This window comes from Grammomys surdaster, unplaced genomic scaffold (assembly GCF_004785775.1).
Source record: "Grammomys surdaster isolate TR1022 unplaced genomic scaffold, NIH_TR_1.0 125861, whole genome shotgun sequence".
In the NCBI taxonomy this organism is placed as follows: Eukaryota; Metazoa; Chordata; class Mammalia; order Rodentia; family Muridae; genus Grammomys; species Grammomys surdaster.
This window is the reverse complement of record NW_021620687.1, coordinates 1,388,667-1,405,441: the sequence shown is the minus strand read 5'-3', so window position 1 is coordinate 1,405,441 and position 16,775 is coordinate 1,388,667. Positions and strand designations below refer to the sequence as shown.

The 16,775-nt window shown below is 44.9% G+C and overlaps 1 protein-coding gene across 5 annotated transcripts in view; it reads left to right on the top strand.

The window, feature by feature from the left end:
• Window positions 1–16,775, top strand: part of Osbpl3 (oxysterol binding protein like 3) — a 170,822-nt gene that overhangs the window by 59,146 nt on the left and 94,901 nt on the right. The window lies entirely within an intron of this gene.

Sequence of the window (16,775 nt, the reverse complement as noted above, 5' to 3'; positions counted from 1 at the left end):
CCCTCGTTCAATCATGTGGAGGATCTAACTGCGGTCGTCAGGCTTGGTAGCAGGCACTTTCTCCCAACTGAGCCGTCTAGATAGTTCTTGACTTAATTATTTATCACTAATAGGAAGAAAATGAATGAGACGAGATAGCTCATCTTTCTGACACCCGAGAGCTCTTTAGTGAGAAAGTTGGTCAAGGCATTCAAGCCCCTAACCTCTGACCCATTGTTAATCAGACCTAATCTGCACCATTCCCTAAGGAGGCGGGTTTCTTCACGAGGATGAACTAAACAGAGTTTATGCTCTAAACTTTTACATTTCATAAATTTAACTCAGGGAAGTTCACTTACATAGTCATCCACGTGACTGACTGAAGCCTGTCATTCCAAGCGTTGTCCTCCGTCATGGGAGCATAAAGAGGTGCGGCCACTTTGGAAAGCAGATTGCGGTCTGTGGAGTTAAACATACCCAGTGGCCTAAGCTCCGTGCCTATACATTTGCCCCAGAGAAGGGTCTTTATGCAAATGTCCATAGCAGGTTAATGTTGATAATCCAACCATCATGTGTTCATCGGCCTGGATCAGATAAATTGCACTGGTAGACACTGAGAGACTGAAGTAAGGAACCACTAGCTAGCACAGGGAATCTGACTGACACTTGTAGACACTTAGCGAGATAAGGAAGCTGGACCCAAGCCTTATACATTGCCTTATCCTGGGGCTAAGGAGTCCTAGGACAAGTCACATAATAGCGGTGACAGAAGACTCGGGTGTGGAGCTTCTGGCACACCACAGACTGTGAGGGAGGTTTTGAATGAGACGTGTTCCCTATTTGACTGAATGGTAGTTATGTAGGTGGATATATTTGTTACAAACTCATCAAACTGACACTTAAAAGGAGTGCACTTTAGTTTATAGATTGTACCTTAATAAAAGTTATTTTAAAAAGAACAGAGGGCAGGTAAGGCACTGGGGGACACACGTTATTGGTCTAAAGCATAACATACTTTGGTGATCTCATTGACTCATCTCCGGTCTCCTTTTCTGTCACACTGTGGTCCTTCTGTTGCTGTCCCTTGCCACTTGTCTGAGCAGACAGACAGAACTGGGAGCCAGCATGTTGTGAGGAAACTGAACAGGCCACCCAGGCACAGAAGTTATTTCTGTACCCCTGGGATATTCTGCCAACTTATGTAGCAGTTGTAGGAATCACTTTGAGATCCAGTTATTAATTCTTTACTTACCTCTTTTTTTTTACTACATACCTGTATATGCAAATAAAATAACACCCAGAAAATGCCAAATACTTTTTTGTTCCCTGGAGGAAGTGGAGAGGGTTTGTAGAAAGAGTAGGTAGAATTTATTGTCATATTCTCTGCCTAAAAAGTCTAAAAATAAGAACGTTGGCAATCACAGTTAGTGTTCTGAGTCATAAAATGTAAATCCTATAAGCCTGGAGCTTAGAAAAATGCTATTCAGAAACCTCTTAACTGCATATAAAATATATATCTGCCTTCTGCCAATTCCCCTGCCAGCTCCTTGCTTCAGAGCTGTCTCTGAGATGTCTAGGACTCAAGCTGAGTGAGTCCCTGAAGGTGGGACCAAGATGGAGAGAATGGGGCATTGTTCCCTCAAGAGTGCTTGCTTCCCTGTCCTGTGCCTCGTGGAACCCGAGACTCAGTGTGGAAAAGCTAATTGAGTAACCATCAGTGCCCATATCCACTTCAACCTTTTTAATGCCTAACTAAGAGAAAGCAAAGGTCATGGCCTGTTTCCACACTGCTTTGTATGAAATGATATCTACCTTATCAACAGTGCCCCGTGGCTGTGAATAGCTGCCTCCATTCTGAATACCAAGAAGGCCATTGTTACAGGGCTGGGAGAAGTCTAAGAGCACTTGCTATCTAAGCATGCTGGCCTGAGTTTGGATCCCCAGAGTCCACATAAAAATCAGGCCTGGTCCTACATATGTCTGTAACCCTAGTGTGGGGGAGGAGAACAAGGGCGCATTTCAGTGAAAAAGAAAAGACCCAATTACGAGAAAATAAAGCAGGGATCAATAGTGGGCAGAGATCAATAATCAATAGTGGAATGGTCCTGATGTTCTCTTCTGCCTTCCATATGTGTATGTAACACATACGTGTCTACACAAGTGCACACACACAATTGGCTCCAGTTACTGACACATAGCGTGTTCTAGGAGCTCACTCACTACCGGGTTTTTCCTGTCTCCGTCACACTTCTACAGAAGGCCGGCAAGGGTTCCATTTAGTTTCTCAAGGACCATCTGTGTGAAGCCATGAGCTTTATCTTCTTAGCCTTAGGGAAGCCATCTTGCCTCAGAAGTAAGTTGTGGGAACCCAAGTCTCTGTTCACGTCATCCTTTTCCATGTTTGAAAATGGGTAAAGCAGTGGCCGTGGAAGTCTGGGAAGCTAGCTGCTCTCTCAGTTCTACCTGCATTAAAGCATGAAGAAGAAAGCCTGCTTGGTCGCGCTGTTTGGGAAGCCCGTTTCACTTCCTGTTTTCATCGCTATTACAGACCCATGACTCTGTTGGCTACAGCTAGAGAAAGAAACAGGCAATGAAGTATACCAGGCAGAGCAGGAAATGCCAGCTGCATTCTAAGCCCCTAGAAGCTGAGACTGAGATTGTTCCTGGAGGATTTTCTACTTGGTTTAGCCTGGAAGGAAAGCTAGCCTTGTTTGCGCTCACTTGTAACCTATCAGGCCTGCCCACTGGCCATTGAAAAGAAGGTGGATTTGCCATTTATGAGAGAGCAGCAAGGCCGTAAGGATGCTTCATTCAGTATTGGGGTGCTTACACTAGAGTTGGGGTGTTTCTTCTATTCTAGAAAAGACACCAGTCTGCATTATAGCAAGGAGACACGATCCCCAATGCTCCAAGGATTGGACAGTAAGTAACCAAGTCAGGTATGCACATCCGTGTCAGCTCAGAACCTTTCAGCGTGTACTGCACAGGCTCCTGGGATGTGTCAAAGGGCTCACAGAGAAGAGTAGCTTACTGTGGCTCTGTGAAGACCATACCAAAAGGATTTCTGTCTCAGTAGTGGTTCCTTTCTCCAACACTGTGTATCAATGGGATTTAAAATAAAATCCAAACCTCTTCTGTGTGTGTGTGTGTGTGTGTGTGGTGTGTGTGTGTGTGGTGTGTGTGTGGTGTGTGTGTGGTGTGTGTGTGTGGTGAGTGTGGTGTGTGTGTGTGTGGTGTGTATGTGTGTGATGTGTATGGTGTGTGGTGTGTGGTGTGTGTGGTGTGTATGTGTGTGATGTGTGTGGTGTGTGTGTGTGGTGTGTGTGGTGTGTGTGGTGTGTGATATGTGTGTATGATGTGTGTGTGTGGTGTGTGTGTGGTGTGTGTGTGGTGTGTATGTGTGGTGTGTGTGTGTGTTCATGTACCACACACAGAAACAGAAGAGGATACTCATAGTGGGAGGAGAAAAGTGATCAGGGCACAGTCACTCCAGGAGGGAGTGTGAGCAGCTCCAGGCCTCCAGAGCTCTGGACCGTGTGGCATCTCTGGACCGTGTGGCATCTCTAGACCGTGTGGCTTCTCTAGACCGTGTGGCATCTCTAGACCGCATGGCATCTCTAGACCGCGTGGCATCTCTGGAACGTGTGGCATGTTTAGTCCGTGTGGCATCTCTAGACCGTGTGGCATCTCAGGGCCTCCTGGCCACAGTCAGCTTGTCCAGCTGCTCCTTTGGGCCTCGGAAGAGCTGATTATCTTGAAGATAATTGATATTAACAAAACATTTAAAAGTGGAATAGCCCCAGAAAATGAACTCAGCAGAGAGTAAACTTAGCCTGACACATAGGGGCAGGCATGGAAAAAATGTTTAACAGATAATGTTACCATGACATGGCGAAGAAGGACCATGAGTGGCTGCTGTTTTCAGAGTCAGTAATTCTGAGTAGAATCCCATCCAGGTACCACTGAGCTAGGAAAATCCCAACTTCATAACAACAAATACAAAATCATATGGGAGTTCATGACACAGCCCCAGCCCTTGAGAGGTAGAGGCAAGAGGGTCACTAGTTCAAGGTCATCTTTGGCCACACAGCAAGCTCAAGGGCCAGCCTGGGCTACTTGAGACCCAGGCATCACTCAGTGGTAGCATGTGTGCTTGGCATCCCTGAGACCCTGGATTCACACTCCAGCATACCTATCTCCCATAAAAGCATGTAAGGGGTACATTGTCACAGTTCTTCTCCTTTGTTTTGTTTTACATATTTGAGCAGACAATCTTGAATAAGCTGTTATTGAAAATTGAATATTGAAGTACTGAAATATTGACAATCCAGACCATATGAAAGGGGAGACATGGGATGTCACCTCTTTCCTTGTCTTTAGATGTTTTCTTGTGTCTGCTTTTCTTGTCCTGTGTCGTCCTAGTTTGCCTTCTACTACTGTGATAAACCACCCTCATCAGATGCATCTTGGGCCAGGGTGGTGTTATTCAGCTTACTCTTGCAGACCATAGTCTTTCAGGGAAGCAGAGGCAGCACCTGAAGCAGAGACTGCTCACTGGCTCATTCCTCATGGTTTGCTTCCCATGGCTTGCACATCTTGCTTGTTTATACCCCACTCCCACCCCACCCCCACCCCATCCCCCTGGGATCACTTGTCCTGGTGAGGCACCGCCCACAATGGCCTGGGCACTTGCACATCAATCATTAATTTAAAATAATGCTTCATAGATTTGCCCACAGGCCAATCTGATGGAGACATCTTCTCAGTGGAAGTTTTTTCTTCCCAGAAGACTTTGTGTTGAGTTGACAAAAAAACCTAAGCAGCATGTGTGGTTTTCATAGTTCCATGCAGTCGAGGCCCTATGAAGGGAAAATGGGAAGAAACAGGGCGGGAGGCAGTTTGATATTGTTAATGTCCTGCTCTCAGCCATAAACATTTATTTTAGAGGTTCTATTATTTACTGGATGAATGAATGTAGTCTGGTCTTTGTTTAACTTGCTGCTGCCTCTGGTCATGGGATTGTATATACACTCTTTCTTCTAATACAAATACGGAGCCAAAGGTGAGGCCATGTTTGTAAACTCTTGCCATTGGCCCAGCAGGTTCCCCAGATATTTTGCCAATCTGTCGGCTCCCATCCTTCCCTTCACTGGATGCTGCCATTTAAAACTGTTTTTCTAAATAATCATTGAAAGGGGATCAGATATGGGTGGGTTCTTACTGGGATTATTCAGTGGCAGCTCAGCTCCGCCGGAGGGTGTGTGTGTGTGTGTGGTATGTGTGTGTGTGTGTGAGAGACAAGTGTCACTCTGACCCCCTGGAGGCAGAAAGACTGTCAACTTCTTCCCCCCTCCCACCAAACCACACATCCACCCTTGGGTGACACACACACACACACACACACACACACACACACACACTCACATGTCACTCAGCCTGTCTGACTGGTTCGATGGGTGGCTCTCTCTTCTTTTCATCCTGTCCTTCTCAGTGTGCCTCCTTCTCTGCCACTCTCCCTTCCCTACTTTCTCCACACTTGGGTTGTGATAACTACTCCTTAGGTTCCAACGGTTATCTAAATTCAGCAATCATCAGAGCCTGATGGGTCCTCGTGTCCAACTCTCAGAATCTGAGAAAGAAGATCTAGTCAACTCAGGGGCTGCCTGTGTCCTGCGGCCACCAAGACAGTAGAGGTATGGGGAGAGTGGGAGAGGTTAGGTAGGAGAGAGGCTAGGCGCTCCGGGAGAAGTCTGTCCTGGGCACCATGGACTGGGGCAGCTTTGCTTCCTGCCCTGCCAGGAGAGCTCAGGGACACCTGGGTCATCAGTCACCTCCATGGTAAATGGGATGCCTCTTGTTTCTAGGTGAAGATGATTTGTTTAGTCCTTCATATCTCCCATGCTCCACATGAGGGAGGCAGGGCTTCCACTTCAGGCTTTCCATCATTCGTATTTTCTCTATTGCCCCTCTGTTTTTCTCCTTTGGCAGTAGCCTAAAGTAAAGTCTGGTTTTAAAATCTACATGACCCTGGGGTTCTCCTGGGGTGGGTGGTCTATTATTCCTTTCACTCCAAGGGTAGGATAGAGGAGAGGGGTGAATAGAAAATCCTTGACCTGGAAACTGAAGCCAGGCTGAGGAATTTGGAACAAATATTAGTGTTGGCAGCGAGGCTGTGAGTCACAAGCAGGTGCTCCGGCTGAGAGCATGCCAGACTGAGGCCAGGGCAGAGCTGTGGCTCACTGGATGTGAGGGAACAGGAGATGGGGGAGAGGCTGCCATGGACTGCCAAGCACTTCCCAACCTTCACTTGGAGTTAGAGAAGATGTATTTTAATTCCTGCATGTTTATAGAAACAAACTCCAAAAGTTCACGGTGTCCCCTGAAAAATGTTATGTTCCCGCCTATCCTGGTTACATAGCTATGTGATTCCCTGCTTAGGGAATTATCTCTGGTTGAGAACATCGGGGTCCCAGGAGGCAGAGAAGCTTAAGATCACATTGCTGGCCAGGGCAAGCCTCACTTTGGAATACCCAAGTTTGAGCTCTCTACTGTGCAGCCCACCATGGGCTGTCGTATCACAGGGGGACTTTTGTCGCGTCTGTGGAACATCTCATAACATATAGTAGAGAGTGTAAGGAATTGTGTTTATCATCAATTTTGGTTGATCTTAATGTCAGTTTGCCACAAAGTAGAACCACTGACTAGGGAACCTCACCTGGTTGCCTTCATTGATTCAGAAATCCCCACCCTTCCCCCTGTGGGCGGCACCGGCTTGTAGCAGATTAAGAAAGGATTTATCAGAAAGATCACTCCCCTCTATCTCCAGCTAGTATCTCGCCCTTCTTTCTCTGAGTTAACCATTGTTAGGCATTTTGTCACAGGAGTGAGAAGAGTAACTAAGACACTCAGGTCTAGATGTTGCTGACAAAGTGCAGAACAAACACCACATCACAAGTTTGAGAAATCCAGCAGTTTGACCTTCTGTGTGAATGTCAAATCCCATAATGCTATTCATGTTTCTTTTCATTTCCAAATAGGCTGACCTTAGAACCATGTGTTAGTACAAAGCTGGAGCCCTTGCGGACGAAGGTCCCTTGTGGAGGTTTTCTTGTGGGGTCCAGCATGCACTGTGCCCCACACTTTTCTCTCCAGCCTAGAGTTCCTGGGACCAGGGAGGGTGTGAGCTCTATCTGTCTCCTGAAGCTGTGGCCAGAATACTGCCACTTCTGAGCAGTGTGGAGTTGAACCTGAAGGTGTTTTTCCTCTAAAAGAGGTATCACCACCTCCCTGTTTGAAGTACATTTCAACAGCTGCTCAGGTCTGCCTTGGTCTGGGCACATGACCACAAGCCAGCGAACATCTGTGAGAAACTGGGCTATAAATAAATGGTTTCAAACAATTTTTGATTCTCAAAAGCTGGAATTACATGTGCTTGCTGTTTGTCTTGGGCTTTGGGCTGAAGATGATGGGACTTCAGAGCTCATTTAATTGTGTGCTTACTGACTGATAAAGGGTTGGTCAGTGTGAATCTGAGTAAGTGTGCATGCCTATTTTAACCTAGGTGGTGTTTTTTCTGAGAATTTTAACCGTAACTCCCCTCATCCCGCCCTAAATGTTGGATAACGTCCCTGCTAAATGTAAAGGAAATGTACAGATCAGAGACCAGCCAGTTGTTTGCAGAGTGGGAGGGTCATTTTAACATCCCTTCCGAATTGGCCTTTTAGTCATTCTGTGAGGTTTTCCCTGGGCCCCTGAGGGCATGCAAATAGACCTGCAGAGATCTAAGCAGGTGCCCCTCCCAAGACTGAAGAAAGTCTTTGACATCATGGAAACCCCAAGTTTCTCTGTGTGACTATCTAGCTGCTTCTCAAGAGAAGGTTGGAGGGTCTCAGGATGACTGTCCCTAGAGATTTGTATGAGCGTTCTCATGTGTTGGAGTTGATGTGACCTTTGGCTGTTGCTGTCTTGTCTTTGCTTTCCACAGACTCCCAGATGGTATAGATTTATTGGACTTTGTATGGGCTGATGCGAGGTCACAGGCTTCTGAGTTGATTTTAAGTTCATTCTTTAAGTTAAGCATGCTCTTTCAAAATAATGTTGGTAGGATTTTTAAAAACTTTCTGAAAGCTCCCAAGAGATGTTAACAACATATCCTTTCTACTTTGGGGGTACTGTGAATTATGTTACCATGAATGTTCTTGGATAAGTGGACATGCTTTCGTGTTATTGAGGATGGGTCTAGGAGCAGAATTACAGGATCATTTGTCACTTCATTTTCAATATTTTGATGGGCTGTCAGACTGCTATTCAAAGAATACAATTTTATGAGAATGTTAGAAAGGTTTCCATTTTTTCCATGTCCTTCATAACACTTGCTTCTGTTCAATACTGAAATATATAAATTATAGCCCCTTTATAAGGTGGTTACATATTAAGATATAAGACACTATGTCTTGGTGGTTTTGAGTTATATTCCTATGGCAATAATACTGAACATTTCTTTATGTGTCCAGCAGCCAGCCACTTCTTTGTTGTATCTTCTGTAGTCACCTCAGTTTTTAAAAGTTGCCCTTATACTGCTGTGTTGCAAACATGGTTTATATGAATATATTCTGGAAACCAGAACTTTATCAAACACATGAGGTATAGTCTCCCCATTCCTGTATTTGGATTCATCTTTTGATGTTATCCTTTGAAAAACTGGCATCTTTAATTTTGATGAAATCTAATCTATTGTCTCCCTATTTGTTGATAGTACTTAGGTGTCCTACAGAGGAAAACCTCACCTCATCTGTGGTGGTTTGAGTAAGAATGGCCCCCATAGGCTCATAGATTTAGATGCTTAGCCACCAGGGAGTGGCACTATTTGAAAATATTAAAAGAATTAAAGGTGTGGTCTTGTTAGAGAAAGAGTGTCGTTGAGGGTAGGCTTTGAGGTTTTAAAAGCCTATGCCAAGCGTGGAGTCTGTCTATTGATCAGAATATAACCCTCAGCTGCTGCTCCAGAGCCTGCCTGTGAGCCACTGTGCTTCCCCCACCTGGATGACAATGAGCCAAACCTGTAACAAGCTCCCAGTTAAGTGCTTTCTTTCACAAGAGTTGCTTTGGCCACAGTGTCTCTTCACAGCAATACTGACAAAGACATCATTCAAGGTCCAGGAAGTGTCTTACACTTCCAACTCTTTGTTTTAAGTCTTTGATCTATTTTGAGTTAATTTTTTATATGATATTAAATGAAATTTTAACTTCATTTGACTTCATCCTTCTGCCTGTAGACTTTATATAATCCAGCTAGTATTTATTGAATTGCCTTGGTATTTTCTCTGTCTTTGTCTCTCTCTCCGAAAATGAATTATTTCTGGATATGCACATGTATACTCTCTTGTCTCGTACCATGTGTTCCTCTAGGCCACCAAAAAGCCACTGTCAGATGTGAGCCTCTGCCTCATACTTCCACCGCTCTACATAGTAACGAACCTCTGCTCTTCTTTTTTTTTTTAAACAGCTCTTGCCTCGAGTTTATTTGTAAAAACAGCATAGGACACTGGTTATCTGCAAATAGTGTGTGGGTAGGTGTGTCACGGCAGTCCATCTGTCTTCACGCTGGCAGGAGCCTTTTCTATGGGGCTTTCACAGGGGCCTGGGCACCTTTGAGAGCCTGGGCTGGAGCTGCAGCCTGGGCCTTAGCTGGAGCTTTGACCACTGCCTTGGTTTGAACCTTGGGCTTTGGTTGGCAGAGCCTATGACCCTTGGCCATGTAGCTTTGAATCAGCTTCCCAAGCTTGGGGTGAGCGATAAAAGCCAGGTGGCTGAGTTTGCGGCTGGGGCCCTTTGGCATCTTGGGCTTGATGGCCTGAGGCTTCACAAGGGCCTTGATGGCCTCTGAGCGTGCACTCACTGCCTTTGCATTGTTGGCCTGCATCTTCTTCAGGCCTTTCTTGTTGTGCTTCTTGGCAAAGCGCATGTTCCTCAAGAACTTGGGGTCAACCCCCTTAAGAGACTCGTATCTTTGTGACCGGGGTTTCTTGATGCCATTTCTGTGCCATTTGCGGGACTGGTTGTGTGTGGTGTGGTTCTTGGACTTGGCCATGTCTGCACGGTAACCCATGGCTTCCGTAGCACCTGGGACCGGAAGAGCAACCTCTGCTCTTCATAATAATTAGCTGGACCATAAGTATGATGGCCTGTCAGTCTTACTGATCTGTCTCTGCAGTCTTACGTCAGCACACGGGGCTGCTTCCTGCAGCTTTGTAGGGTCTTCAAAATCAGAACTGTGAGTCCTTTCCATTTGGGAAGGATTACTTTTTGATGTGATATTGATGCTTGCTCTTCCACACCCCATGCTTTGAGGCTTTCTTGTGTTGCTGTGAGTCATATTGGAAACGTTACTTTGAAGAGATCATGAATTCACTTTCAGGTCAGACCTCATTGTTCTGTAAATAGTATGGATTTAGACGGAGTTGGATATATTATAAAAGTTTGACCGTTGAGTCCTAACCCTTAAAGTGACAGTGCAAATCAAAAGATAATCCTGGCAACTAAAGATTACATGAGAAAACCTAGCAAGCCCGGACATCCCAGGCACAGAACTTGCATCGGCTGCCTCTTCTCTCACCTTCTCCTAGGTCAGCCTTTCTTGTACCTTGTCAAGTGGCTCTTAATTCTTGCTTAAGTGTCATTCTTTTTCCATGGAAAAAGATCTCTCCAAGGTCATTGTATGGCTCTGTCTTGAGGGATCATGTCCTGTGATGTAGTGTCAGTTTGTCAACATCTGTCTAGAACTGAGTATATAAGTTACTTCTCTCATTCCTGTCATGAAATGCCTGACAAACGTCACTTAAAGAAAAGTGGCTTTATTTTGTTTCATGGTTTGAGGGAACAGTCCATCGTGGCAGAAGAGGAAAGATGGCAGGAACATGAGGTGGCCCACGTCAGTCCCATCACATGGTCGTCAGGAAGCAGAGAGAGATACGTGATAGCACTCCAACTTACGTTTCCCTTTTCATTTAGTCTGGGGTAAAGAATGGTGCTACCCATGAGGGTAAGTCTCCCCAGCTCAGTTAAATCTCTCTGAAAACACCCAGGTTGGCATGTCCAGGAGTTTGCTGTGGAAGTGGCTCTAAATCCTGCTAAGCTGACAATCAGGATTGATTATCACACCAATCTTGACCTATAGCAAGTGCTCATTTAGTGAACTTTTTAAAGTGAACCCGGGTGTTGATCTTACTATCTTATCTGCTTGCAGAAATATAATGCTGCATGCTTGCACCTGTTCCAAGTAACCCCTCTATCCTTTGTATGAATATTTAAGTACAAGGATCTTTTTTCACAAGATTTGATGGGATAATTTTCCATATGACTTACATGTGTAGCTTTCTTAAGTGACACAACTTTCTGCAAATGATAAATTTATGACATCCAGATACTTCCTTTTTAAGCCAATTTGAGACAACTAGAAAGCATTGGTTCTCAGTAATAAACTTTAAAATACAGGGGGAAAGGGAAAGTAGGGAAGTTGGGTAGGGACAAAGATGTGAGAGAGGGTGCTCAGGGAGGGTGGGGCCACAGGAAAGTATGTCCCCATCCCCTAATATAGCTGATAGACTTCATGCACTAGTCATGATTTCCCTTGATTCTCCATCCCTCCAAAGTCTAGACATGAAACAAGGAGCAAAGATCGCCCAGAATTGTTAGTGGCTGAAGTGAGCCTGACTCATGACCAAAGAATGGTGCCTATGCTTGCTGAGCCGTTACAGCCATCCTGGGCAAACCACCTACCTAAAGAGACCAGATTGTTTTTTTGAACTCAGGATAATTGCATTCGAAAGCTAGACAGAGCTGTCAGATGGAAGGCATGTTGAGAATTGGGTGCTACCTCAAAGAGTAGATTGTGTTACCAAACAGCTCAGGAATGAGTTCATCCTAGGTAGCAGTTTAGGTTTTGTGATTATTGTTGTAATTGCTGTTTTCAAGAGGGTAGGTAGAAACAACAGCCCCAAAGGGTGCCACTGGGGTCTTGTTTACTGACTCAACCCAAAGTCCTTCAGTCCTGGTAATTAGCAAGATAGCTCCCCCCCCCCCGTGCTCAAACTTCATCAGCCCTGGGAGTTAGCAGTTTAAATAAGCACGATACAGAGTAAGAACTTGGCTTTTGAGTAAGGAGTCAGGGTTCTTGTTTTTTGGGGCTCTTGTTTTTAGACCAGGTCATTTGTGATAGTATGTTTTATTGAAGTCGTGTCTACCATTTTACTAAGAACTTAAATTAGGATTTGCAACCAAACTGATCTAACCCTCTATATAGGTACATAATATTGTAAAATACTTTAATTTCTAGGCTATAAATACTTGATTTTATTTTATTTTAGTTTTGAAGGGTTTTGTTTTTTGAGACATGATATTACTCTGTAGCCCAGAGTCTGGTGTTCCCATATATCCTAGAATGGCCACGCACTCACACCAATCCCCCTGCTTCCTCCTCCTGAGTGCTGGGATTATGGATGTGGCACATAGACGTGCTGTTGGTTTTGAGTTGTTACTTGGGAAGCCTGTTCTGTTTGGTGTCTGACAATTGGCAGTGTGATGCATCTGGAAGTTAGGTCTCTGCAACATTTGTCCTGATACCTCTGATGACTATAGGGGACAGAGGAACCAAGGGTAGAGTTGGACACATGAAAAGAAAACTGATGCCTTCTTCTGTGGAATAGAATAACATGGGCAACCAGTGGTGGTGTGGGCGGCAGAGAAACTTGGTATGACCGGATGCATCCTGAAGTCCTACCAAAGAGAAACTATGTCTAGTTCAAGTGTAGGGGCACAGAGACTACTCTGTAAACTTGAAAACTCCTCTTCTTTCCCCCACTTTACCCACACCCACACATTCCAACTTCTAATAGAAGTTATTTGCTTAACTAGATGTGGTGTTTTGAATAGAAATGGCTTCTGTAGATTCATGTGTGTGACTGTTTGGCCCATAGGAAATGGCACTATTAGGTATGGCCTTGCTGGGGTAGGTGTGGCCTTGTTGGACGAAGCATGTCACTGTGGAGGCAGGCTTTGAGGTCATATATGCTCAAGCTTCAAGAACTCTCAGCTTCGTCTCCAGCACCATGTCTGCCTGCATGCTGCCATGCTTCTTAGCATGATGATAATGGACTGAACCTCTGAAACTGTAAGCCCCAATTAAATGTTTTCCTTCCTAAGAGTTGAGGTGATCATAGTGTCTCTTCACAGCAGTAGAAACCCTAACTAAGACATAGGATGGTTATTCTCAGTTGTCAAGTTGATTATATCTGGAATGAACTACAATCCAGAAATGGAGGGCACACCTGTGATCGAGATCTTGAGGCAGGAAGACAACATGCCTTTGATCCAGTTCTTAAGGCTGGATGACGCACGTTTAATCTGGATCTTGGGTTAGGAAGATACCTTTAATCTGGGTCACACCTTCTGCTGGAAGCCTATATAAAGGACAACAGAAGATGGATGGTTCTGTTCCTTGTGGGATTGAGCGACTACTAGATTCTTGAACTTTCCATCCACAGATTCCATTGTTGGGTTAGTTGGACTGTAGCCTGTAAGTCATTACAAGAAATTATTTATACCTATATGTATATGAAATTTATATATGCATATTTATATGTGTGTAAATCATACACACACACACACACACACATTCCGTAAGTTCTTTGACTTTTGACAGCCCTGACTAATACAATAGAAGAAAACTTAAGAGGAGGAAAGAGGTGGGAAGGGATAAGGGAGGGGAGAAAATAGAAATGACAACAACCTGGCATCTCAGTGGTCTGGCTGCCTTACTTCCCGTAAGTCTACTAGCCTGTAGGGTGTGTGTCACCTCTGTAATGTGACAGCTTTGTGGTTGGGATTCCCAGGGCAGGCAGGTGACCTTCATACTTTCAGTCGGTCGGAAGAGTTAACCCCCACTGCGCTTCTTATCAACGCTCACCTGAGGTTTCTGCATTGCTGCATTTGATGGCCAGCCACAGAAATGATACTAGGCACCCTCCCTCCTCCTGTTATGTGACCTGCCACGCTTCTCTAAGAACTGAGACAGTCAGAGGGTGAGCAAGTGCAGACTGTTGGGGTGGCTGATCCCGAGGCTGGTAAGTGGAGGGTGAAGCAAGAGGGAGAAACAGAGGGTTTTCAGAGAAGAGGCCACACACACTCCAGAAAACGATTTCCGTTTGAGTTTTACTTCTGTGGTATGTCCTTAAGTTTGAAAGATCAATCAGAGGAAAAAAAAATTAAAGGAAAAAGTAAACTACCACCCCAAATCTAAGCCAGGAAATCCTCATGGTGAATGTTTATCTTGTCTCCACAGTATGGAGAGGTGAACAGAGAAACAGCCCTGTAAGGCTGGGAAAGTCTGTATTCTGAAATGAAATATGTTTTACTTAACAAGGGGGAAAGAGTGGCAGATATTCTGGGATATCATTTTTTATTATTTTGCTGCCTTCTCCTGGGTTCAGGAAGGATGGAAGTCGCCTCGCTGGTGGGAGACAGGATGGCCTGAGTCCCATGGGATGGCATCCTCGCCATGGTTTCCTCCTGGTTTTTTGCTTTTTTTTTTTTAAATAATGCTGTTAGAGTTTAATGTCTTTTTGATGTCTGTGGCTCTGATCAATGTGCTGTCAACCACTGGCCTTTTTAACCATGGCTTATTATTTTAATAATTTGATGTTTGGTGGATTTAATATTTTGAAACAATTTTTGGGTGTGTTACTCGGAGTTTGTTTGTGAATTCTTCCTTTTTCAGGACTGTCAGTACTGTCACTCATGTTGGTGTGTTTAGTGTAGAGGATGTAACCCACAGGCTGCTTGCTGGTCAAGTACTCTATCTTCAGGCACACCAGAAGAGGGCATCGGATCCCATTACACATGGTTGTGAGCCACCATGAGGTTGCTGGGAGTTGAACTCTGGACCTCTGGAAGAGTAGTCAGTGCTCTTAACCACTGAGCCATCTCTCCAGCCCCCTATTGTTAGTATTTTCAAGGACAACTTTTCTACTGTCAAATTGTCTTCTAAAGACAATTTATACTGTTATTTATAGGGTTCCTATTTTAAATGGGAATTTTTTTTTTTTTTTTTTTTTTTTTTTTGGAGCCAGCATCTCATGTATTCCAGGTTGGTTTTTATCTTTCTTGGTAGCCAAGGGTGACTTTGAACCTCTGATCCTGGTGTTTCCAGTTCCTTGAGAGTGTTAGAGTTGGAGATGTGCATTAGCATGTCTTGTGTAGACTGGAGACCAAACCCAGGACATTGCGCATGAGAGCTAAGCTCTCTGTCAATATCACTAGTCCACTGAACGGGAAGACGTGTAAGAGTCAGGAGTGGAATATGGATTGAGCAGTGGCTAAGATTGCATTGTAAATTAGCCATCAATTCTGGATAAATCTGAATCTTGGGAAACAGGCTGTTTTCTTGGTGAATTTCTTATGTGTTTGCTGCCTAGGGTGATGTTGTCTGTTGGGCAGCTTTATGAATGTCCAGGACTGTGTGAGGTGCCTTGGGGTTCTTGGCTGGCCCCTGGCCTTTCCTTCTCTCTGCTATGAAGACTCTTGGCTGGCCAGCACACGTGTTACGTGTTTGTTGCCATTGGCAGATAATGGAAAGGAGTAAATAATTTCAGCTGCCTACAGATTGGCAGCTGGTAGTATTGTTTCAGCTGACATTTCTGTTGTTACCATTGTTCTGGAAGACAGTCTTTCACCTTGTGTTACCAACTATATTGTCTTAATAATGAGCAGTGTTTAGAGAGAGCATTCTGTCAACAAGGAGGGGGGGACGTGACTTAGACTACTGTGTTCTAAAGCTGTCTGAAACGATTTTAAATGATTAACCAGAGATTTATCTTATTGCATAGGTAGCCCCAGATCCAGTGCTGCAGAGTCAGCATCAGTGCTCGGTAGCCTGCATGAGTAGGGCTTCCCCTTCCTTGACCCTGGTGTTGTCTCTGTTCTGATGAATGCTTCTCCATCAGCTTCCTCCTTCCCTCGGTTTCAGTAGTTCCACCCAGGTGACACTATGAAACTGCTTTCCCTGTGGCCCTGTTGGCACCCTTTGGGTTCAGGGCACATAAAGCCTTCAGGGTATCTTGGGAGGGGGTGGGGCTAGATCATTGGAGTACAGGATTTACTTGATCACACCCAGCTAAGTCCTACATGTTTGCATGTTTACCACAGGCTGGGATGGGTGTTTTGACTATAATTCACTGTAGATTTGTTCTTTACAGTTATTTAAATGCATCCATCACTTGGGACTTCTGCCTCAAGCTCCCTAGTTCCCAGTGGCTTTATGTCCTTGCTGGGAAGGACAGAACTAGATTCTCTTCTTTGTTGTTCCCTAACTGACTGACCCCAATGTCTTAGACATTTTCCTTAAGGCTCAGTTGCCTGTTTAGAATATGCTTCGCAATCTGGGTAAACTGTTGTGAAGTTATCACCGTGTAACACAGGAGAGATGCTGAGATCTAGTCAAAAGGTAGACATTTAAGGGACTTCCATGTCTTCATTGTGCCTGGCCTTGAATTTCAAGGCCACACTCGTGGTCTGTCAATCACTATCAGCACGTGCTCACTCTGATCAGCCAATAGGTCCATGTTCTAGACTGTGTCTGCTTCACCTAAGGGACTCGTATTAGGCAAAGGTGAGGCCTGCGGTTGATGGCCAAGGAGCTCTCTTCTGAGTTTGCCCCTGCAGCGGGGAGTAGGGTGCTCCTGGTAGAAGGAGCCTGATGGTCTGTAGTGAGGAGAGTAGGTGTGGCTGCCTCCTTACCTCTG